This window comes from Rhincodon typus, chromosome 11 (assembly GCF_021869965.1).
Source record: "Rhincodon typus isolate 14 chromosome 11, sRhiTyp1.1, whole genome shotgun sequence".
Classification (NCBI taxonomy): domain Eukaryota; kingdom Metazoa; phylum Chordata; class Chondrichthyes; order Orectolobiformes; family Rhincodontidae; genus Rhincodon; species Rhincodon typus.
In genome coordinates, this window is record NC_063342.1 from 71436513 (window position 1) to 71460381 (window position 23869).

Genomic DNA, 23869 nt, shown 5'->3' on the forward strand with positions numbered 1-23869 from the left:
GAAACGTCAGCCTTCCTGCTCCTATGATGCCGCTTGGCCTGCTGTGTTCATCCAGCTCTAATCCTTGTTATTTCAGATTTTTCAGCATCTGCAGTTCCTACTGTCTCTGAATATTTGCAGTTGATGTTCATCAGGTACTAATTATTATAAATCTAATCGCCATGTCTATTGCTTCAAACAGACCCACGTCATAAGACCAATACATGATATCCCATTGAGGTCGGCAATGATTGACAGTAGTTGAAAATCTAACCCTTTTAAGGCACAGGCATGTTATACCACAATACTGCCCACATCGGTTCCCAGGATGCAGAAGCTCTCTGCACTATTGTGCAAGCTAGTGGAAACAAATGGCTAAATCTGGGAGCTGAGTGACACCTCTACCCATTCACACAGTAGCTGGGTGGAGTACTGAGCAATTTGGAGCGTTCAGGGCAGTTTTATGTTCGAGTCCAGCCTAGCCTCCTATGCTTTTCCTACCTTGTGTTAGTAATATACCTCAGTGTTAATATAACATGCATATAGTTGCTATAATGTAATAAACCTTCTCTTATATTCTAAGAGGATTGCATCTTTAGCTGGGACTTAGTTATGGTTCATAATTCTTAAAAAAAAAAGCCCTTGGAATAGCACAAATTGGTGGTAGCATTCTGGTACTCAGGCCTCAAAATCATGATGACAACCTGCACCATGAAGTGAGGATTGGCAGAGATGGAGGTGTACTCTGGGCCATATGAATAGGGCTGGCCTGAGTGATCTATGGCTTCCAATCTCCTTCAGAGTGAGCTACAGGTTCTAAACCACATGGATCTTCCATCGCTGCAATCTGGCCTGAGGAACTAGTGTCAGGAAACAGCAAACATGGTCAGCTGCTTTCTGGGTAACCCTGGTTCTGATCCAGATATCATCAAACAAGGTATATATGGTACATCTGTTCAGGGTGGCTCAGTGGTTAGCACTGCTGCCTCACAGTGCCAGGGACCTGGGTTTGATTCCACCCTCGGGCGACTGTCTGTGTGGAGTTTGCACATTCTCCCCGTGACTGCGTGGGTTTCCTCCAGGTGCTCCGGTTTCCTCCCACAGTCCAAAGATGTGCAGGTTAGGGTCGATTGGCCATGCTAAATTGCCCATAGTGTCCAGGGATGTGTGGATTAGCCATGGGAAGTGCAGGGTTACAGGTGGGTCTGTGTGGGATGCTCCTCAGAGAGCTAGTGTGGACTCATTGGGGTAAATAGGCTGCTTCCACACTGTAGGGATCCCTGCTGCCTCTTGGCCATTCTCCCCTTTGGCTTTGACAAAGGCCTTTAATGAGTTGACTCCCTTTTGGAACTTTCCCAGAAACATTCACAACCTTTTGTCACCAATCTCCCTTTCATTGAGCCCCTCCTTTTACACAGAATTTAGTTTGAATCCTGCACTGTCCCCACTTGGGTGGTCCTGTATGAGTCTGCACAGGAGATATGCTAGACAGTTGATGTAGGAAAATAGCAGCAAGTAGGGGCTTTTATATTTATATTTTTTTTTTATTCTTTGGAGCATGAGCGTTGTTGGCAAGGCTGCCATTTACTACCCATTCCCTAATGCCCTTTAAAAGATGGTATTGGACTTTCTAAACTTTCATTTAGGCACACCTACAGTGCTGTTAGGCAGGGAGTTCCGGGATTTTGACCCAGCGGCACTGAAGGACTGGTGATATATTTCCAAGACAGGGTGGTGAGTGGCTCGGAGAGGAATTTGAGTGTGGTGGTGTTCCCATATATCTGCTGCTCTTTTAGATGATGGAGGTGACTAAGAAGCAAGACATGTATTCAATAACAAAAAGAAGCTGCATTTACACGGCGCCTCCCTTTTCCAAGCTAAATGGGCAATTTTGATGCAAGTTGTTGCAATTTTTTACTTGACATATTGGAGATTGGTGTGCATAAATATAGCCCACTAACTTCTTTGGAGAGTTTATGCCCCATACAGTTTATGCCTCAATCCCTGATTTTGATGGAGTTGATAGAGATAGTAGACAAGCACTTGGCACAGTAATAGGTGGATGTGCCACTTTGGACCTACTCATTGTCGAGAACAGCCCCCCTGCTCCAGCCCTGACAGTGGTCAAGTATAGAGAACCCATGGAATGTCTTGTGAATATAACACTCTTTGGGAGGACGGTACTTCCACACAGGTCAGGCGTAGGTCAGATCTTGTTACGGCCAGGATACATTCACTTTCGTCATACAACAATATCCAGTAAAATGCCAACTGTCTCAGAACGAAGATTGAGAATAGGACCATTCAGCACACAGGATGCCCATTTTGTCTGTGCCAGCTCATTAAAGAGCCATCAATTAATGCTACTTCCCCACTCTATCACCAGTGCCCTGCATCACTTTCTTTTTGTAAGAGGCAACTTCCATTTGTAGAGCTATTACTGAACTTGCCTCCACCAATCTCTCAGGCAGCACAATCAAAATCCTAACACACTGTTTTAAAGAAAACAAAAATCATATAATCACACAGTACAGAAAAGGTCCTTTAATCATTCATCTATACCACCAAAAATATAATACTACCCCAGTAGTCCTTGAATGTTGATACTTCAAGTACTCATCCAAATACTTTTCATGTCTTCCCACCCTAACTACCCTCCCAGGTTGAGCATTCCAGACCCCCACCACCTTACTTATAGGCCAGACCAGCTCTGTAAAAAGAGTTTCCACATGAAGGAGCTTCAGTGAACCAGCTGGACTTATAAAAGGAAGTCTTAGTCATTTAGAAATCACTTTTTTTTATGAACACAGTGAAAAAGCTTTTCCTCAAATCCCCTCTAAACTTCCCACCTTTCATTTTAAAATTATGCCCCCTTGTTATTGACCCTTCAACTAAAGGGAACAGCTATTTTCTATTCAGCTTGTCTATTCCCCTCATGGGGTCTTATTTATCTCAATCAGATCACTTCCCCTCAACCTGCTCTGCTCTAGAATAAACACTTGCTCTTATCCAGCTGATACACTCCATTCCAAGCTACATCCTGATGAATCTCTTACGCAACCTCCAATTCAACCACATCCTTCCTACATATAATTCAGAATTGCACACAGTACTCCAGATGTGGCCTTACCAAAGTTCTGTGCAGTTCCAACGTACCCTCCCTTCTCTTATCATCGATGCTTCAAATGAGAAACTCAGGCATCCCATGTGGCATCTTAACTACCTTATTAACCTTGGGTGGCACGGTAGCTCAGTTGTTAGCACTGCTGTCTCACAGCACCAGGGATGTGGTTATGATTCCAAACTTGGTCAACTGTCTGTGTGGAGTTTGCATATTCTCCCCGTGTCTGCATGGGTTTCCTCCGGGTGCTCCGGTTTACTCCCACGGTCCAACAATGGTGGATTGACCATGCTAAATTTCCCATAGTGTCCAGGGATGTGCAGGCTAGGTGGGTTAGCCATGGGAAATACAGGGAGGGGGTGGGTCTGGGTAGAAAGCTCTTCAGAAGTTCAGTGTGGATTCAATGGGCCGAATGGCCTGCTTCTACACTGTAGGGATTCTATGATTCTAACCTGACCTCCTGCCTTCAGTGATCAGTGGATGAACACCCCAAGATTCCTCTGAACCTCCGAGTGTTCTATAGTTCATTCTTCAGCATTAATTTCAATCAGTATCCTTTAATTACTGGCTCTTTTGTCAGTTGGGAGAAAGATCTTCTCTAGCTGGTCTTCTGAAGCCTCTCATGGAGCTGAGCGCCCTATTTGGAGGGGTAGTGTGGACTTGTTTGGCCGAATGGCCTGTTTCCACACTGTAGGGATTCTATGATTCTCTGATTCTAAGCCTCATGCTTTCCTAAGGAGAACTATCCCAGTTTCTCCAGTATAGACACTGCAGGCTAAAATTGTCTTCACCAGATGGGTGATGATCTCTTAAAAAATGTGAACACAAGAACACAGGAGCAGGAGTAGGCATTCACCTCCTTCAACCTGCTGTGCCATTTAATATGATTATGGCTTATTTCATCTCAGCCTCAACTCCACTTTCCTGCCCGCTTTCCATAACACTTCGAACCTTTACTGATTAAAAATCTGTCTATCACCTCCTTATATTAAATCATGGCTGATCATGCATTCATGAATTGCTTTTGATTTAGGAAAGTTCAGTAAGACTAAAGATCCTGTTGCTTATATGGACATCAAAAAGCCATTTGACAAAGTCCCGTATAAGAGATGGTTAACTACAGTACAGAAGCCCACAGAACTGAAAGCAAATTACTGATATAGTTGGGAAATTGGTTGAGCGACAGAAAGTAGAGATAATGCATAGGTATTTGAATTGGCAGGATGTGACCACTAGTCATAAAATCCCTACAGAGTGGAAGCAGACCATTCAGCCCATTGAGTCCACACTGACTCTCCGGATACAACCTCCCACCCAGACCCACACCCCTACCCTATCCCTGTAACCCTGCATTTCCCATGGCTAACCCACCTAGCCTGCACATCCCTGAACACTATGGACAATTTAGCATGGCCAGCCCACCCTAACCTGCAATTCTTTGGACTGTGGGAGGAAACCGACACAGACTTGGGGAGAACGTGCAAACTCCGTACAGACAGTTGCCCGAAGGTGGAATCGAACCTGCATCCCTGGCGCTGTGAGGCAACAGTGCTAACCACTGAGTCACCATGTCGCTCTGGTATCCCATAAGGATCTGTGCTAGTGTCCCAGTTATTCACATTATTTATTAATGACTTGGAAAATGGAATAGAAAGTCATATCCAGATTTGCTGATGAGACAACGTTATGTAGACAGTGTGGTTCTTAACATGAAATTACAAAGGAATATTATCAAATATTCGGTATTTGACTAAGTGAATGGGCAAAACTACTGCGGATGGAGTTCAATGTAAGAAAGTGTTTGGTTATTGATTTTGAACTGAAAAAGGATAGATCAGGGTATTTAGATGAAGTTAAGTACAGAGGATGTCCAAAGTGACTTTGCGGTTCAGGTGCATAAATCTTTAAAATACCACAAATTGGTACAGGAAATAATCAAGCATGTTCATGGAGTGCTGGCCTTTCTATCTCGAGGACTGGAGAATAAGAATGCAGACATTATGCTGCAGTTATACAAAACCCTGGTTAGATCCCACTTGGAGTACTGTGAGCAGATCTGGGCACCACACCTTAGGAATGATGTATTGGCCTTAGAGAGAGTATAACATAGGTTTACAAGAATGATACCTGGACTTCAGGAATTAAGTTATGAGGAGAGATTACACAAATGAAGCCTGTTTCCTCTTGAATGTAGAAGGTTAAGAGGTGATCTGATGGAGGTCTTCAAGATATTAACAGGAAAAGACAAGGTAGATAAACTATTTCCAATGGTTGGGGATTCCAGACTAGGGGGGGCACAATCTGAGAATTAGGGCCAGACCATTCAGGAGAGATGTTAGGAAGCACGTCTACACACAAAGGGTGGGAGATGTTTGGAACTCTCTTCCACAAACGGCAGTGGATGCTGGATCTGTTGTTAACTTTAAATCTGAGATAGATGACATTTTGTTAAGCACAGGGTATTGAGGGATATGTCCCAAAGGCAGGTATATATATGGAGTTAGGGCACTAATCAGCCAATGAATGGCAGAACAGGTTCAGGTGGTTGAATGGCCTACACCTGGTCCAATGTTCCAATCGAATGGATTGAAACAGCTTGCTTAGCCAAAGCGAGGTATTGCGGTGCAGTTGGTAGCATCCTTCCCTCTGGACCGGAAGCTCCAGGTTCAAATCCCATGTTGGGCCTTGCTGGCCATGGAAGATTTGTCCATGACATGGTCGTACAGGCTGGTTGTTAGATCCTTCCCATATGCCTGGTGGCAGGTAGTCTGCAGGGTAGACTTTCCCAATCAGGCATCCCAAAGCAGGCACACCAACTCCTTGCTCAATTCACAGAAACAAGGTTGACTCCCCTCGAGTATCTGTTCAAGATGTTTTTCGGAACCATCTCTGCATCCATTTAGTATCAAACCAGAGAAGCATACCCCGCACCATACAATGTTGTAACTACACTAGCACCAGTGAGAGAATGAGATTTGTGTGGAGTACGTTAGCAAGCTCCAAGGGGGATATCATCTGAATCATTTGCTCACAGTGAGTGTCACGGGTTTGGGTGGCAGAAATTCTGTTCCATAACCAGTGAATTGTCAAGGAACAGGCTTTTTATAGAAAAAGCTGCATAATTAAACATGCTCCCCATCCATCATGCGTGAAGGTACTTCATAATATGTTCAAGCAATAACTTTCAGCATATTTCATATTAATAATTCAGAAGCTTCACATCTTTCCCTGACTGAGGAAAGGGAGTTCTTCTTCGCAGGGTTAGTGGCTTTCCTACAATGAACATTCTGACTTTCTCTTCTCACATTTCAGATTACTTCCTGCATTCAATCTTGTCTTTGTTGCATGAGTAAAGGACCCGGACAATAAGGAGCAAAGCCGCCTGTATTTCTCAGAAGAGCACCAGGAATAATTAAACATGTCCCCGACTTTCACTTTAATTGTTCAATAAATTAGTTTCGCTGAAAGCAGAGAACCGCACGCTGCTTGAAAAGGTTTCCAGGGTTAGCTGGGAAATTATTTGAAATAGAGAAGATAATTGCAGTAGCATAATTAGAAATTCCACAATAATTGTAATCTCATCTGTGATATGTATAGTATTTCAAAACTAATTCAATGATATGTCCCGCTTTAAATGCCATATCCTTTGACCTACGATGCTACCAAGTACTTCATTTCTTTGGTGTATTTCATTGCAATGAAGAAAAACATGCAAAGGCAAATAATAGATTAATGCCACACTTCAGCATTTATCACAGAGTTCAGTTTATAATAAACCCCCTGGGTCAAGCTGGGTTAGTTGGGGGGTGGGGGGGGGCATCTGAATATCATATCGACGCTCACTGGATTGTCGCATTGAAGTAGAGCAAGTGTGCCCTCTGATGCCCCTCACTCGAAAGGTAACGAGAAACCGAAAGACCTGCATTTGTGTAGCGCCTTTCACAACCGCCGACCAAACCTGACGTGCGTAACGAACTTCTGAAGCACAGTTGCCACTATAACGCAGGAAATGTGGCAACAAACTGGTGCACAGAAACCAATAACGCTATGATCATGACCAGGCAGTCTGCTGTTTTACTATTGATTGAGGGATATATATTGGCCAGGGCACTGACTTTATAAGACTCTCCACCTAGTTGTCAAGTCCCTCTTTGATCTTCCCCATCTTTATATCCTGCTCCGTGCCTCACATAACATCCCAAGTTATCGATCCTCCTTCAATTTTGGCCCCTTGAGCGTTCCTGATTTAACTTGCTCCATTTGTGGTTTTCACTGAAATCGGTGCTAATCGATTCTTGTACGTTTCAAAAAAGGTCTCAATTCATTCTTCTATATTCCAATGAGTACAGCCCCATCCTACTCAATCTGTTCTTATAAGGCTATCCCTTCATATCTAGGATCAGCCTAGTGAACTTTCTCTGGACTGCCTTCAATGCCATTATATCTGCCCCTAGATAACAGGCCCAAAATACTACTCACAGTGTTGTAGCTGTGGTTTGACTAGTGACTTGTATAATTTTAGCAATACCTTTCCAATTTTATACTCCATACCCTTGAAATGGTGACCTTATCGAGGTTTACAAAATCAAGAGGGCCATTGATAAAGTGAATAGCCAAGGTCTTTTTCCCAGGGTGGGAGAGTTCAAAACTAGCAGACATAGTTTTAAGGTAAGAGGGGAAAAATTTAAAAAGGGACCTAAGGGGCAACTTTTTCACACAGAGGGCGGTGCGTGAATGGAATAAGCTCCAGAGGAAGTGGTGGAGGCTGGTATAACCCATCCAGATGCCTTTTAAATGTTGTAATTGTACCAGCCTCCACCACTTCCTCTGGCTACTCATTCCATATGCACACCACTTTCTGTGTGAAAATGTTACCCCTCAGGTCCCTTTTATATCTTTCCCTCTCACCTTAAACCTATGCCCTCTAGTTTTGGACTAGCCCACCCTAGGGAAAATACCTTGGTTATTCATCCTATACATGCCCCTCATGATTTTATAAACTTCTATAAGGTTACCCCTTAGCATCTGACTGTCTAGGCAAGAAAGACCCAGTCTGCTCAGCCTCTGCCTACAGCGCAAACCCTCCAACCTGGCAACATCCTTGTAAATCTTTTCTGAACTTTTTCAAGTTTAATAATATCTTTCTTATAGCAAAGAGGCCAGAATTGGACACTGTATTCCAAAAGCGGCCTCACCAATGTCCTGTGCAGCTGCGACAAGACCCCCCCAACTCTGATACTCAATGCATTGAACAATAAAGAAAAGCATACTAAACACCTTCTTCACTGCCCTGTCTACTTGTGACTCCACCTTCAAGGAACTATGAATATATGAACTTGTCTGAGAAAAGGACTTGTCTTGCATCTAGGATAATTGCAATTATAATATTCTTGTATGTCTAAAGAATATTTACAGAGTTTCCTGATTCATGTTATGAATGATTATATTATATTATTTTTGTGCAACTTGGCTTCTGAAGTAGAGATAAATGGGTTTTTGGTTTTTAGTTTTGTGAAGGTGATTTTTTTTAGGGACGGTTGTAGGTCAAAGTTGCATATCCAAGATGTCACATGACTTAAGCTAAATGATTACACTAACTATCTGGTCAGATATGTCCACTAAATTGACCTTTTATGACCTGTGGAGAGACAGATCAAAGCTAGAAGCAAATTCAGTTCAGAAACAAAGAACCATTCCAAAAAAAAGTATTCTAGTTTAATTTTGAAAGTCTCCTGGCCCTCAGAGTTGGAAAGAAGTCTTAAACTGTATTAGCAGTTCAAGTAGGCAGGGCTGGAAATAGTTTTCAGCTTTTCATAGCATTCAGTGAGATAAGTCAGTGAATTTGCTGTGGCTGTGTGAGATGAGAAAGACAGAGAAAATCACATTTGATAAATATGCAGAAAGTCACTGAATGGAAGTGCTTGTGACCTCATCACTTGAGTAAGAAATTAAAGAGTTAAAATAAGAGTGATACTTTATTGGGGTTGAGTGTCTGGAAGCAATCTTGCTGTAAAATAGGGGTTGAATCTTTCTCTATGATAAAATCTTTCCAAATTATCATATTGACCATGGAGAGTCAGCTTAGTTCAATTTATCTTCTTCTGTGTAAATTGCATTCTTTAGTTAAAAATACAGTGGCATATAATTGATGGGTAACAAATCATTTCATCTGACAAAGTTGTGTGTTAATGAGATTGTATACATCATCACAAGAAGTGATGTAATGTCACATGACCTAGCTCTCTCTGTCAGCTTCGTAGTAAGAGGAAATTGCAAAAAGTATTTCTTAAATAAAATGAACTTTTTTTAACCTATTTCAATCCAAGCTGATGATAATTCTCAACAAGTTAGGTAGATCTCAGAATGAAACAAAGCTTGATAGGCCAGAAGTTTTAATTTTGCCATTTGGTTACCATGGAGATCAGTCACTGAACAGATAATTCTAGAGTCATACAGCCAAATTGTCCATGCTGACCAGTTTTCCTAAACTGAACAAGTCCTACGTGCCTACATTTGGCCCATATCCCTTTAAATCTTTCCTATCCATGTACCTGTCCAAATGTCTTTTAGATATTGTAACTGTAGCCACCCCTATCACTTCCTCTGGCAGTTCATTCCATATACACACCACTCTCTGTATGAAAATGTTGCCTTTCAGGTCCCTTTTAAATCCTTCGCCTCTCACCTTAAACCTATGCCCTCTAGTTCTGAAATCCTGGGTGAAAGACCTTTGCTATTCACCTTATCTATGCCCCTCATGATTTTATAAACCTCAGTAAGATCACCCCACAAAACCTTTGATGCTCCAGTGGAAAAAAGTTCCAGCCTATCCATATAGCTCAAACCCTCCATTCCTAGTAACATCCTTGTTAATCTTTTCTGTACCCTTTCCAATTTAATAACATCGTTCCTGGAGCAGGGTGACCAGAACTGTCCTTTCCGTGCTGGTCTCAAAAATTCACTCAAAACTCTTATTGGACTCAGGGAGCTTGAATTCTGTTTCAAGGTCACAAGAAGTGAATGGATGCCAAATGTCACTGTTGGCAGCACTCCCGCCTCTGAGTCAGAAGGTGCCAAGGGAGCAGCGTTTGTGTGACTTAAAGTAGGTCATTAATCAGCCTGGACCATCCTTTCAATACTCCACACTACCCTTTCCACAGAGAGGAAGGAGGGTGAAGCTATGCTAGTAGTCAAATCCAGGTGGATTCACCCAGGTACACCATAACCTAAATTTTTTTCAGAGATAGTAGGAACTGCAGATGCTGGAGAATCTGAGATAACAAGGTGTAGAGCTGGAAGAAGGGTCTAGGCCCGAAACATCAGCTTTCCTGCTCCTCTGATGCTGCTTGGCCTGCTGTGTTCATCCAGCTCTATGCCTTGTTATCGCTATAACCTAAAATTTAATGTGTTTTCCACGAAAGTCTTTTTATCTTTGGTTTCATTTGATGCCTTTATGCAGCAACCTGTCTTCTCATTTTCTTATCGCAATGATTTCCATTTATATCGTAGACTGAGATATTGTTAACCATGACAGTTGCTTGTCTCATAATCTGCTGGGCCTCAACCTTTTACTTTGGGTGAAATTGACAATCTGGGCACAAAAAAGATTCAAAATTGCACCAGGTTTCTGAAATATGTTTCTTTTCCCCTTAGATTTTTGCTCAAACACATTTGCATACACCTAACTATAAAATCAAGAAATAAAAGGTATTTGCTGTATGTATTTTATAATTGAACCCAATAAAAAGTATTCCTTTATTTATTTCAGAGTGGTCACCTTGTGTGATTTGATCGCGACCAGCAGATAATAGGATGTACTGTAAAATAAAATTTATTTCTATAGATTTAAATCCAACTCCAGTTTTGAAGGGTCACCAGCTTCAAAACATTAATTCTGGGTTTCCTCCCACAGTCTAAAGATGTGCAGGTTAGGGTGGATTGGCCATGCAATATTGCCCATAGTGTCCAGGGATGTGCAGGCCAGATGGGTTCGCCATGGGAAACGCAGGTTACAGGGATAGAGTATGGGAGTGGATCTGGGTGGATGCTCTTTGGAGATTCGGTGCAGACTTGATGGGTCGAATGGCCTCTTTCTACACTGTAAGAATGCTATGCTGGGTTTCTCCAGTTATTTCTATTTTTGTTCCTGTTGAGTAACTTGATTTTAAATAACTGGAAGTGATTTTGAAATATTACACAGAATGACTCACTACTGTATTTGTCTGATGTGTAATTGTCAATTTCTTGGTGGTTCAGATGTTTTTATAATGTCTAAAAGCTTTTTCAAATGTGCTTATTAGTGGTCTTGTGCCTAGAAATAGCATATAATTTAAAAGCCTTCTGAAAGGGTGTCAAATGGTCATTAGTAGCAGAAGCACACAACAGTAACTGATGTCAGCTTGGGGCCTGGTCAGGTCTGTGGGCAGACACACTTGCAGCGTAATTTCACAATAGAAAGTGCGTGTTTAATATTGCTCAATCATTTGTTTTCATGTGACCAAATTAGGTTAAATGTGGCAGAGCAAGCCAACACAACCTGTTGGAAAGTACTGACACACAACAGTTTTTTTCTGAAGTTTTTCTCACATTTGACACTGGAAAGGTATTCGCAAATCCAACTCATCTTTCAACGTAACATATCAAAACCCACTCACTACAGCTGCATCAGATTTGCTTTGGTTGGTCTGTGCAGGACATAGTCTGTTACTCACAGTGAGGAACAAATACACTGTTCAATGGATTTGGACTAGTCAAAAAATGATGCTCGAAATCTGAAACAAAAACATGAATTGTTAGATAAACTCAGCCAGTCTGGCAGGGCCTGTAGAGAGGAAGCAGAGTTACTATTTTGGGTCCAGTGATCTTTCTTGAGAACATTTCAGAAATTAGCTATCCCACGAGTGAGCATTTTCATGTGCTACTCTTCCTTGTGCTTGCCCATAACCAATCTGCAGCTGATAATGTTATGATCGCTATTTCCAAATTCTCTCCTGCCAATGATTACTCCATAACTGTGAGTGCATTTGTTCTCTTGGACAAAGTATCAGGAATTATTTGTCTAGTTGTTCTGAACACTATTATTTACCCAATCTGTACAGAGATAATTAAAGTCCTCTATAACTTTTGCCTCTGTAATTTTCCAGCCAATGTGTGCCTTCTTGGCCTTCCTATTATTTGTTATATTAAAGTCAGTAATTAATCAGCTGTGATCTACTTGAAAGAAGAAACAAGCTTGAGGAATTGAATGCCTATTTCTGTTCCTCTGAACTCCTTCCCATCTGTTATTGAACATTTTGCCAATAATGGGGAATAATTCAATTGTACCACTTAAGGAGAAATTGCCTTTTTAATGAACTTAGACAGAGAAGGCCATTTGAACAAAAAGATGCTAGCAGCGTCACCAGCTGTGGAGTCCCATTCTCGAGGTCAGCAGTGATCAGAAATCCAAGAATCGGCTGTAGACTTGTGTCTGTCCATTTGGGGAATCGAGACACAAGCACATCCCTGGAATCTCTGCAATGCAATGGAGTGCAATGCCAGGAAACTTACCCCTTCTCTGGCCGATGGTGCGAACCGTTCCTGGGCTCTGGATAACGCCAGCTGGTGCCATGCTCAGCGCCAGACTGCATTTGAATGCCACAGGGTGGGTATTACACAGGTGCCCTGCTGCTGTGGGGGTAATGGGGGTGGGGGAGATATGGTGGAGGATACAGGAGCTTGGAAGCATTGTGGGGCCCTGAATGGTAGCCCAGCGCGAGGGATCTTTGGCTGACAGAATGAACCTTTCTCCACCTTTGTTTGAGAGGCCAGTTTTTCAGGCACTTTGTCCAAGGGAACTTTCTTGATCAGTGCACTCACAGTTATGGTGCAAGTGTCGGCAGAAGAAAATTCACCTTCTGGGTAACACAACCAGGACAGGAGGCACCCAATCCTCTCGGATTGGCCTGGAGTCTCCAAGAATTAAAGATAAACATCCAGGACATTGCCGTCTGCATCCCTGGAGAAAAATTGCGCAGACACTAAAATGGAGGGTTCAATCGTACCATTTTCTGCCAACATTTCTCCTTGCAAGAGTAAAAAAAATCAAAATATGAGAAGAATCAACCGCCATCCTACTGGGTAATAAGTCTTTTTGCTTTCCCATTGACCCAGCAATGATGACCAGTGAAGAGCAGGAGTGCCAAGGGAAAGTCATGTGATGAAAAAGTCCAGGAATAGGTTACATCGCAGTTGGCAACTCTACCTCGTAGAATCTCGATTTGTGTATTTAATGCAGAAATATTGGGGGGGGCGGGGGACACCAGAGCACTTGGACTCACTGGGTGACTCTTTCAAGGTGCTGGCACGGGCACAGTGGGCCGAATGGCTTCCTTTGCTAAAGGAGCAGAGTGGGTGTGGGGCAGCATGCCGTTGCTCGGGGAAGAGCCCGGCAGTGGGACCACAGGCCGTTGCTAGGGGCACAGTGTGTGGTGAGGGAAGAGAGTGGGTGTGGGGTCGCAGGATTCCATGAGGGGAACAGACTCTAAGAATGGATTCCAAGATGGCATCAGCAGGGCTGGGCGGAGGGAGGCACATTTGGCAGCTGCAGTGGCGATAGGGTCCCGGCACTGGACTTACGGTGACAGCAGCAAGTTGGTCATGGCAACAGTGGCATTGTTGGTGGGCCTGGCACAGGATGCTCGGCGACGGTGGCATGGTTAAGTTGGAGGGGGCCAGGGAGTGCCGGCAGAGAAAGTGGGGGCAATAATTGTTGAGAGCCATAACAAAGAAGGAAGTGCGAAGATGAGCCATTTTGCTTTATTTTCTGGCTTTATATTCTGTGTCTCGTTTTAAGTTCTAGAAATAGCATATAATTTAAAAACCTTCTGAAAGGGTGTCAAATGGTCATTAGTAGCAGAAGCACACAACAGTAACTGATGTCAGCTTGGGGCCTGGTCAGGTCTGTGGGCAGACACACTTGCAGCGTAATTTCACAATAGAAAGTGCGTGTTTAATATTGCTCAATCATTTGTTTTCATGTGACTAACTTAGGTTAAATCCGGCAGAGCAAGCCAACACAACCTGTTGGAAAGTACTGACACACAACAGTTTTTTTCTGAAGTTTTTCTCCCATTTGGCACTGGAAAGGTATTCGCCAATCCAACTCGTCATTCGGTGTAACGTGGATGTATTTATAATACGCATGACCGTAAATAAATCTAGCCTCTAAGGGAGACCTCAATGTTAAATGTTGCAAAGTGCAAAGCTGTTCTCCTGCCCGAGATTGTGTGGCACCATCATATTGGGCAACACTTAATGCCCTCCTTGGCATTGACTCTTTCGGACCCTTAAACATTATGCATAAATTGTGACTACACTTCTGCCACATGACAGAGAGAAGAAAGACGGGAGAAACTGTTTGTCTGTACAATCCAACATTTTCCACTCATTGCATAATGGATGTGGCCAACTGCAACACATACAATGTCCAATAAATATGTCTTGTTACACACCAGCGAAGAGCCTGGGGATGACTTTTTTTGGGTGGAAGGTGTTATATAAATGCAAGTTGCTGTTATGCCCTTGCACCATACAGAATGGCAAACGTCACCTTTCGAAGTTCTGGATTGAATGAAGCAAGTTGTTGGTGTTGTTTCTCAAACTAGACACGCTTCACGTCCCATGTGAGCAAACTGACTAACCTGACCATTGGTAACTTCGCTTGAAAAGGGAACATTTAACTTCACGTAAACAATTCACTGGAATAAACCTTCCCCTGGTTAAGCAAAACGTAGCCAACAGCTCCGTTCCATAGCTGGGCGGTCTCACCAAAACTGCTCAGTGGGTATCACTCTCACTTCTGTGAAAATAAAATCAGAATTAACGTTTCGGGTCCAGTCGTGAGGAAGGGTCACTGGACCCAAAATGTTAACTCTGATTTCCTCTTCACAGATGCTGTCGGACCTGCTGAGCTTTCCCAGCAACTTCTGTTTTTGTTCCTGATTTACAGCGTCAGCAGTTCTTTCAGTTTTTATTTTTTATCGTTCTCACCTCAGTGGTTCTGGGTGCAGCACTAATAGTAATCATGTTAATGGGTTATTAATCCAGACGCCTGCCCATCATCAGCAAATGTGGCCTCAAATCCCACGACTGAGAAATTTAAGTTGATAAAATTGATAATAGATTAATCTGATATCAGCATCGTGATCATAAAACTAACAGAGTGGTGTAAAAATCCATCTCATGTGCTTTAGGGAAGGGAATCTGTTTTATATGTAACTCCAAACCCACCAGCAGTGCAGTTGCCTCTTAACTAGCAAGCCGCTCATGGGATAGAATCCCTACAGCATGGAAGCAGGCCATTCAGCCCATCAAGTCCACACTGACCCTCCAAAGAGCATCCTACCCTCTCCCTGTAACCCTGCATTTCCCATGGCTAACCCACGTAGCCTGCACATCCCTGAACACTAGGGGCAATTTAGCATGGCCAATCCACCCTAACCTGTGTATCTTTGGACTGCGGGAGGAAACCGGAGCACCCGGAGGAAACCCATGCAGACACGGGGAGAATGTGCAAACTCCACACAGACAGTCGCCCGAGGGTGGAATCGAACCCGGGTCCCTGGCACCGTGAGGCAGCAGTGCTAACCACTAAGCCCTCAGCAGGCCGGCAGCTCTCTAGCACCTCCCCAAGGGCAGCTAGAAGTGGGCAATAAATACTGTCGCAGCCTGGTTCCTGTAAATGAATTGAAAAAAAGCATTTTAGTCCCACTTGAGCCTGGAACCCTGACCGATGCTTCAAAGCAGTAGCGAGCGAGTGCCGCGTTGTTGGAGAGTCTTTGGGATGTGACATTACACAGAGGCCCAATCTAGGTGGATAAGGGAGTGACAGTGCTTTCATAGGTATTTCGTTGGTTGAGACGTGCTATAAAAGGTGCTAAGTAAATGCACCTCTGCTATTCAGCTGAGAAAGCAAATAGGGAATAGACTTCCCAGTGCAGTCAATTTGTACTTGGTGAGCAGCATCTCCTCAGTATGGAAATGACAATCTGTAGAGCAGGGTAACCACTTTTCGCCTGTTTATTCTGGCCCGGCTGCCCATTCATAATAAGTGTCACAGCCATTTGTTTGCAGTCATTATTTCAGAGATCACCTTGAGGCCCGTGTACGTTCCAGTAAAGAGCAATATTGGCGCAGAGGTCTTAATGTGGAAATGCAGTACAAATGTTCTCTGATCTGCTTCAGTGAGCACTACAATGTTCACAATGCATGCGCTCGCCATAAATCAGGCTTTTATAAATTTCAAACATTCACCTGTCCACAGGGGTTGGACTGAGGTTTACTGAAGGCAGGAAACTCCATACTCCAGGAGGGGGTGGGAGAGCACAGGGCTAGGAAGGCTGATTTTTAAAGAAATCACCTCCAGGTAAGTGCCTGATGCTATTTGACTTATCTCGAAGCAAGACTGATTACTGACCACTAACTCCTGTTCTTTGCAGTTTTCTCTCCTCCCGTTCTGATTCTGGTGTGCGTTCTCCTTCTGGTACCTCGCTAAAGGCAGCCAGCATTGCAAGGTTATGGAGTCTTTGTCAGTGAATGTGTGCCACCCAAACACTGCTCGAGGCGCTGCCAGTAAATTCTAGGTGGGAGCAGTGATCACGACTGACACTTCCACCCTCCTGCCTCTAACCCTGGTCGTTCAGTTTCATTGGAGCTCCCTCATTCTACCAGAGATCAAAAATGGAGTGCCCCACTCCCCCCCCCCATCCCCCGACCCTACATCTATCAGGCTCAACTCCATGTGATCTCATTCACCAAACGACCGAGTCCCATGTGTGAACCCCTTAGCGTTAAGTGTACCCTTTGTATATATGTCCATATTACATACGCAAATCTGTCAAATGAGAAAACAAGAAGCAAAATGAACAGAATCTAATAGATGCTGTGGACACTCAGATCTACTTAGACTCGATGGGGTCCAGTGAGATTCATATAAATCATGGAGCATGACTTTGGCCTCAGTAAGAGAGAAGACTCCAGTTCAGAATGAGCATGTGAAGAGAGAGAAGTCTTAGACACTACACAAGAGGGACGTATTTGATAATCTAGTATGAAAGGTTATAAATAAAGGAGTGCATTGGGAATTGAAGAGTTTTATTGAGTGATAGTGAGTGAGTCTCAGGGACAGTGTACTTGTATGTATCCCCAGTGCAGATATCTCAATGTACAGACCAGTTGGTCTTTCAGCACACAGGCTGTCTCCCATTTTACTTCTTCCCATCCTGTTACCATCTCCTTTAATTCTTTTTCACTTCATGTGCTTCCTTAGCTACCTGTTAAATGCAATTGCAAGCACTATTTGAGCCTCCCGATAGCTAAAGGAACAATTATGTCCACGCATAGAGTCATACAGCACAGAAACAGACCCTTTTGTCCAACCAGTCCCCATCGACCATGTTCCCAAACTAAACTAGTCTCCCATTTGCCTGCATTTGGCCCATACCCCTCCAAACCTTTCCTATTCACATACCTGTCCAAATGTCTTTTAAATGTTGCAACTGTGCCTGTATCTACCACTTCCTCTGGCAGCTCATTCCACATACCAAACACCCTCTTCCTTCAACATTTACTGCCCCCACCACTGACTGACAGTGGCACCAGTCTACAGGATGCACTGCAGCAACTCACCATGTTTCCTTGCCCAGCGCCTTCCAAATCTGCAATCTCTACCACCTAAAAGGGCAAGGATAGCACATGCACGGCAACACCCATGCTCCCATGATGTCCCTCTCCAACTGAGTTCCCCTCCAAGACGCACACCCTGACTTGAAACTAAAGCACCATTCCTTCACTGTTGCACAATCTCAGATCTCATTTCCTCACAGCACTCTCAGAGTATCTATATCACATAGAACAGGTCTGTTCAATGATGGGGCAAGCCAATTTTAATGTCTGAGCCCCCGTTTGCCTTGTGTGCAGCTTTATATTAGGTACGGCAGAGAGACCATTTAAAAATATGATGGCATGATGGCTCAGTGGTTAGCACTGCTGTCTCACAGCATTAGGGACCCACATTCAACCCCACCCTTGGGTGACTGTGTGGAGTTTTCACATTCTCCCCGTGTCTGTGTGGGTGTTTTTCTGGGTGCTCCAGTTCCCTGGCCATGGGAATTGCAGGGATAGGGTAGTGGGCGGGTCGGGGGTGGGGGGGTGTTGGGCAGGTGGGAACGCTGTTCAGAGAGTTGGCGTGGACTCAAAAGACCAAATGACCAGTTTCCACACTGTAGGGATTCTATGATTGTGGGAGAGGGGCATTTCCCGTGGTATGCAGGTAAAGTTCTGTGTTAGAGTTTGCTTAGGTGAAAAACACACAGTGCAATATTGTCAAGACTCTGATTCCATAATCTTTTGATTCATTTTGGAGCCCTTGTTCAACTTGGCAACATGTGAGGGAGAGGGGCCACTTAGAAATCAGAGTGGCACTTGCTGAAGATGAGACAGAGAAGCCATTTTAGAGTCATTTTTGAGATTGCCTCAGACTTGCAATTTAGCACAGCAATCAAAATCAAGCAGGAGCGAGAAACTCCAGCAAGCAATGGTCATGGGACCATGGTCGTTGTTGTTAGGGAAACAAGAGAAACATCAGCAGTGAAATTGGAGGTTTCAAACATTGAGGATGGAGGACAAGTTGTCAGCTCCAGTGGATTGTATGGGCGTTCCCCTATGATGATCTGTGTTAACTAAGGCAAAATCAAAACATGTAGGTGTTACACCTATAAGTGTGAAGCAGAGTAGATCAGGTTAGAAGGAACCTAAATGGAGAATGCAGAATAACCCTTTGATTGAAGTCCAAACCTAGCACTACATGCCTCTAAGCTTGATCCCTGACAGGCAAAAGCTAAAAGCCTGAATGAAAACTTAAAATGATGAGGTTGAGAATTTACACTCAGGAGGAATGGGCATTCTTCGTAAATGGTTCAAATATTTCAAAAAACACTACTATCTGAAGGACGGTGAGAACTGCTGATGCTGGAGTCAGAGATAACACAGTGTGGAGCTGGAGGAACACAGCAGGCCAGGCAGCATCAGAGGAGCAGGAAAGCTGACGTTTCGGGTCAGGAACCTTGTTCAGAAAATCATTATAATCATCAAAATTAATAATTTCTGAAGAAGGGTCCCGACCCGAAACATCAGCTTTCCTGCTCCTCCGATGCTGCCTGGCCTGTTGTGTTCTTCCAGTTCCGCACTGTGTTATCACTGTCTGAAGGATATTTCATTTTTGGAGTATTGTTCATTCATTAATGGGGTGTGGATATCGCTGGCAGGGCCAGGATTTGATGTCCATCCTAAAGTGCCCTTGAAATGAGTTGTCGGCCACTTCAAAAGGCAGTTAAGAATCAAACCATGTGTCGGGATGCAGGCTAGACCACGTAAGATCAGCAGATTTCTTTTCCTAATGGACATTAAGTGAGCCATCTTCATCTGACATCACAGGGAGGCAGGAGCAGCATCAAAAGGGAATCCTAGTTTCATAGGCCCGATGCATTGGGGGCAGTGTTTCGGCGGCAGCAATGCAGTGGCTCATCAACTGGGGTGGGCATCAGTGCCTGACATGGGAATCCTGGCCGTGGTAGGCCCGGAGAAGTCCTGGAGCCATGTTTGTCACCCCAGCCGATGAAGATGAACTCTATTTAAGTACTTTCTTTCATTCTTCTTGTACCTCAAAATGGCACTGGATTTTGGTGACAGACCACTTTTCACTCATATCTCCCTAGATATATGTGACAATAAATAAATCATCCGTAATTCAGCTGGGCTTTTGCAACAACCAGCGATAGTCGCCATTCACATTACTCAAAATATCTTTCAATTCCAGTTTTCTGGATCAAATTTAAATTCTGCGAGTTTATGTGGTGGGATTTGAACATACATTTTTTGGATTACTGGCCCAATTATCTTACTATTATGCACCATCTCCATCAGCCAACAGCCTGGCTAATAAATTCCCTCCCTATTTGCAGGTGGCTACTCGCTGAAATAAGTCTTTAACATTGATAAGACAATGTTTAATTGGAAATCTATGCTACAGGAATATATACTCCAAGGAGGAGAGGCATTAGGATTTAAGACTGTCAAAAATCCCTGTCAGTTTCTGCTTGGCGAAAATACTTTGTTTTTCTATTCATTCGTGGAATGTGGGCATCACTGGCTGGGCCCAGCATTTCTTGCCCCGTCCCTAGTTGCCCCTTGAGAAGGTGTTGGTGAGCTGCCTTCTTGAACCGCTGCAGTCCACCTGCTGTGGGTTGGCCCACAATATCCTTAGAGAGGGAATTCCAGGATTTTGGCCCGGCAACACTGAAGCAACGGTGATATATTTCCAAGTCAGGATGGTGAGGGGCTTGGAGGGGTACTTGCAGGGGGTGGTGTTCCCATGTATCTGCTGCCCTTGTCCTTCTAGATGGAGGTGAGATTATTCTGTATGACTGCAGGAGATTTCACTTTTGAGCCCTTCGTGGTACACCACTCCAAGACAACGAGCTGAAGGAGTTATTCCAAGTAAAATCTGCATGTCATTTGACATTAAATAAGAAAGGCTTGGAACAGGGGCAATCTTTCAAGAATAGTTCTCTCTTCACGCCATCCCTAAGAAAAGGAATATTTGCATTAAACAAAATATTGGCTTCAAGATGTTGCTCACTTTAGCCAACTGCCCTGGTCATTCTATCAGCTTTGATGAAAAGGTGAAAATGCTGTTTTTGTCACCCAATACTCAATGGGGCAGCATGGTGCCTCAGTGGTTAGCACTGCTGTCCCACAGCACCAGGGAACCTGGGTTCGGTTCCAGCCTCAGACCCTGTTTGTGTGGAGTTTGCACATTCTCCCTGTGTCTGTGCAGGTTTTCACTGGTTGGTCTGGTTTCCTCTAACTGGATTGGCCATGCTAAATTGCCCATCATGTCCAGGGATAGGTGGGTTAGCTCTGGGACATGCAGGGTTACAGGGATAGGGTAGAGGGGTTGGGTCTGGGTGGGATTGTCTTCAGAGGGTCAGTGTGGATTCCACAGGTGGATTGGCCTGCTTCCACGCTATAATGATCCAATGACACAACTTCAGCGCTACAGCACACAGATCAGGGCACAATAGCACCCAAGACAACAAGGTGCAGGGCTGGATGAACACAGCAGGCCAAGCAGCATCATAGGAGCAGAGAGGCTGACGTTTCGGGCTTAGACCCTTCATCAGAAAAGGGGGAGGGGAAGGGGGTTTTGAAATAAATAGGGAGAGAGTGGGAGGCGGATAGAAGAGGGATAGAGGAGAGGATAGGTGGAGAGGAAACAAACAGGTCGAAGAGGCGGGGATGGAGCCAGTAAAGGTGAGTGTATGCACCTTGTTGTCTCGGATTCTCCAGCATCTGCAGTTCCTACTATCTCTGATACAATAGCACCCAGTTGACCAATGCAAAGTTTGTGAGAATGTGCCAGTCAGGATATTTTGGCACGCTGACAACATTACAGATGTGCCACGTATAGGTAAGGTGGTAAGATTTGTGCCACAGGTAGACAGGGTGGTTAAGAAGGTGTTTAGTACGGTTGCCTTTGTTACTCAGACCTTTGAGTATAGGAGTTGGGACATCATATTGAGGTTGTGCAGGGCGTGGGTGAGATCTCTTCTGCAGTACTGTGTCCAGTTCTGGTCCCCCTGTTATAGGAAGGATATTATTAAACTGGAGAGGGCTGAGAAGAGATTGACCAGGATGTTGCTGGAAATGGAGGGTTTGAGTTATAGGGAGAGGCTGGATAGGCTGGGACTTTTTTCACTGGAGCGTAAGAGGTTGTGGGGTGAACTTATAGAGGTTTATAAAATCATGAAGGGTATAAATAAGGTGAATGGCAGGTGTCTTTTCCGTGGTATGGGAGATTTCAAGACCAGGGGGCATATTGTGAAGGTGAGAGGAGAAAGATTTTTTAAAAAATGAGGGGCAATTTTTTTACACAGAGAGTGGTTCATGTGTGGAATGAACTTCCAAAGGAAATGGTGGATGCAGATACAGTTACAACGTTTGAAAGACGCTTGGATAAATACATGAATAAGAAATGTTTGGAGGGAAATGGGCCATGCCCAGGCAGGTGGGACTAGTTTAGTTTGGGATTATGGTTGGCACGGACTGGTTGGACCGAAGGGTCTGTTTCCGTGCGGTATGACTCTATGACCCTATCTTGACAATTTATTTGATCCATGGGATGAGTTCATGCTGTTACAGTGTGCGGTAGAATGTGACCTGGGTGTGCCAGCAATGTTATTCCGAGATATAATGAGAAATTATCACCTTGGTGAGCGAGGCTGGCTTTAATGAAGTGGATGAGATTGATGTGTTGAATTATACATGTCATTAATGATTTTGTTTTTAATCTGCAATCCTTGGGGTATAGGCATACCCAGAGTGCTATTCGGAATTCCTTTGGCAGCAGATCTCTGTTTGCAAACAGTTAGTATAATCACTGATTACCCTATTCCCTTTGGCATTGTGCTGTCTGTTGGCCTTGCTTCTTGAAGGTTTCCATTGTCTCTTCCATGAGTTGAAGAGCTCCTGACACTGGCAAATTTAATGGACGTTGTTACAACACAGGGATAGCAAGCCAACCATATCAGCCTCACTGTCCAGAAGAGATGTGGGGAAAGGTTTGAACCAGTTCTGGGGAAGGGTCACCGGACCAGAAACATTAACTCTGATTTTTTTTTTCTTCACAGATGTTGCCAGACCTGCTGAGCTTTTCCAGCAACTTCTGTTTTTGTTTCAGCCTCAAACCAAATCAGTTTCACTATCATTGGATTTGAAACACGGTGAAATGGCAACATTCAATGACCATTAAAATTGCTCAATTCTTCCAAAGCAAACTTTACAAATAACTGATCTTGGGCACCAAGCTTGCAACTAAAACTTTAGCAGAACACAGACAAAATAATCTAATCAATGTCCATGATGCGAAACCTCATCTTCTTTGATCATGAGCCCCACTATCTCACGCAGGTAGTAGGGCAGACACAGTTCAGGGATATGTGAGAGTTGGATAACTTTTAGAGATGCCCTCAAAACACCACAGAAGAAGTCAAACATCCACACCAAATCAGAGGCGACCAAACAAAACAGAGTAGACTCATTCAATAAGGCACCCAATAGAGAGACTCCATTGGGAGCATGGTGTCAAGCCAATGGAAAGTGAGCAAAACCTCCAAACAACTTAACTAATGGACCACCCAAGCAACAGCTGACCCACGTAACCACAGAGGCTGCGAATCACATATCGGACTTATCTGGCTCCTCAGACAGGTCAATATCCTTCATTTGCTTCATTACCTTTGATGCTTTAGTCATTGCTGAACTTGTGTGTAAAAGCCAGCTCCTGGTTTTCGGTCAGAAAATCATTCATTTCTGATGTACTTCCCCTAGTTTTAGCCCAAAGTTCTGAATTTTATTGTCCTCACTCACTCACTCCCTGCTGAGATCAGAGGTGCCATGGTGACAGTATCATGGAAAGGCACCCAAATGAAGGTGATTGTTCACCTTCTAATGACTGCACGCAGCCTGGTACTCCTGGGCCACTTCCACCCACAACCCCAACATTTTTAGGAACCCCCGCCCCTCGGCCTCTCCAGCCTGCCGCCACTGGACAAGATAAGGCCAAGTCCTCCTGAAAAGTTTAAGGTTTGAACGAGGAGCAGGCAGATTCCTTAAAGAATCTACACAGGTCTAGCAGCATCTGTGAAGAAGAAAACAGAGTTAACGTTTCGG